Source organism: Colobus angolensis, unplaced genomic scaffold (assembly GCF_000951035.1).
Source record: "Colobus angolensis palliatus isolate OR3802 unplaced genomic scaffold, Cang.pa_1.0 Scaffold305, whole genome shotgun sequence".
Lineage (NCBI taxonomy): Eukaryota > Metazoa > Chordata > Mammalia > Primates > Cercopithecidae > Colobus > Colobus angolensis.
The window spans coordinates 75,080-77,350 of NW_012116322.1; positions in this window are offsets into that span (position 1 = coordinate 75,080).

The window sequence follows — 2,271 nt, forward strand, 5'->3', positions numbered from 1 at the left end:
TTTTTGAGACAGGTGCTCACTCTGTCACCCAGGTTGGAGTGCAGTGGTGTGATTACAGCTCACGGCAGCGTCTACCTCCCAAGGCTCAGGTGATCCTCCTGCTTCAGCCCACTGAGTAGCTGGAATTATAGGCGAGTGCCACCCCACCTGGCTAAGTTTTTGCGTTTTTAGTAGAGACGGGTTTCGCCATGTTGTCCAGGCTGGCTTTCAACTCCTGGGCTCAAGCGATCCACCCGCGCCGACCTCCCAAAGTGCCAGGATTACAGGTGTGAGCCATCGTGCTCAGCTTTTCTGACTCTTTTTACTGATCAGGAGACTGAAGCTTGGAGAAATTAAGTGACTTGCCTAGGTTCACATGGGGTCAAGGCCTGAATTTGAATCTACATCTGCTCGATTAGGAAGTGAGCGGTCATAGCTAGTCTCTACCTGAATGGATTATTTAATTGTTAAAATGTTTCAAAATAATTATTTTTTTTAAAAAAACACGAGGTATCATGTTTCCCTGGCTGGTCTTGAACTCCTGGGCTCAAGTGATCCGCCTGCCTTGGCCTCCCAAAGTACTGAGATTAGAAGTGCAAACTACTGTGCCCAGCCAGATAATATTACTTAATAACCAAAACAACAACAATAACCAAACCAAACCAAACAAAGGAGGAAATTGATGGTGGACAAGTAAGAAGATCATTGCAAAGGTTGGGGGCAGATTATTTGGGGAGTGTGGAGGAAGCTTTTTAAATGAGGTACCTGAGTTGGGTTTTGAAGGATGAACAAGAGTTTGTTAGGGCAGAAAGACATTGCAGAGAGAGAATCTAGCAAGAGATGACTGAAGGAACCATTTATTTGACCAGCAGCTGGTGACTGCCTTGAAGGCAGGACTCACAGCCTTTCTGAATCTCCAGTGCTTGAAACAGTGTCTAGAACATTATCTGACATCAAACTTGGTAAATACTTCCTTAAGTAAATGCCTGAGTTGGCACATCTGGGGAACAGGTTGAGAGAAATTGTAGGAGAAGCAGATGGGACGTGAATGTAGAAGGAAGGCCTCATGGATCACTGCAAGGATTGGTTCTTAAAAGCAATAGGGAGCCATGGGAAGTTGTTTCCCAGCAGAAGAGAGATGGCCATTAGATCTGCCCTATGTATTAATGTAAATGTCTAAGTCTATGAATTGTCCTCTGAGCAGGAAAACCTGATTGCTTTTAAATACATATGGAAAGACCCTCAGTTTTACTCATGATAAAGAGAAAAGGAACTTAAACTACAGAGAGAGATTTTTCACCTCAGTTTGGCAGAGGTCAGAAACTTGTAACCTGCTGTGCTTTGTGAAGTAATTGCCTTTGTACCTTATGAGCTGGAGTATGAATTGATGTTGGAGGGCAGTGTCTGTCTAAATGTTACTGTATACACACTTTGACCTGGCAGGTTCATTTTTTGAAAGTTTGTGTATATATGAGACAGACTCTCATTATGTTGCCCAGGGTGGTCTCAAACTGCTGGGCTCATGGGATCCTCCTACCTGGGCCTCCCAATGTGCTGGAGTTACAGATGGGAGCCACCACACCTGACCGAGAAAGTGATCTTACCAACACTTGTTTGAGTGTGAAATAAGGCTCCTCCCAGGCTGTTTATTCAATGCTGCACTGTTTGTAAGAGCAACAGCAATGCCAAGTCCCCAGGAGACATATGGAAGTCAAGTTCATCCCTATAATAGAATACAAAACAGCCATAACAAAGAGTGAGGAAACCGTTCATGTATACTGCGGAATGATCTTTAAAATCTGTGATTAAGAGAAAAAAGCAAAAGTACCGAACATTATGTAATGTATGCTTCCTTCCATTTGATAACAGAAGATATATATTTACTTTTGTTATTTTTGTATAAAATACTTTGTGAAAGAAGACATAAGAAACCCATGATCATTGCATCTAGAGAGAGGAACTGAGGGGAGGCGCTTAGGGAATGGAATGAGAAGACTTGTCCCTTTTACCTTTTTGTTCAAAAGAAATATCAAGAATAAAACACATCTATGTTACTGATAAAGATCAGTTTCCAAAGCCTGTGTGCGGTGGTTCACACCTGTGATCCCAGCACTGTGGGAGGCCAAGGCAAGTGGATTGCTTGAGCTCAGGAGTTTGGGACCAGCCTGAGCAACATGGCAAAACCCCATTTCTACTAAAAATACAAAATTAGCTGGGCATGGTGGTGTGTGCCTGTGGTCCTAGCTACTCAGGAGGCTGAGGTGGGAGGATTGCTGGAGCCCGGGAGGTCAA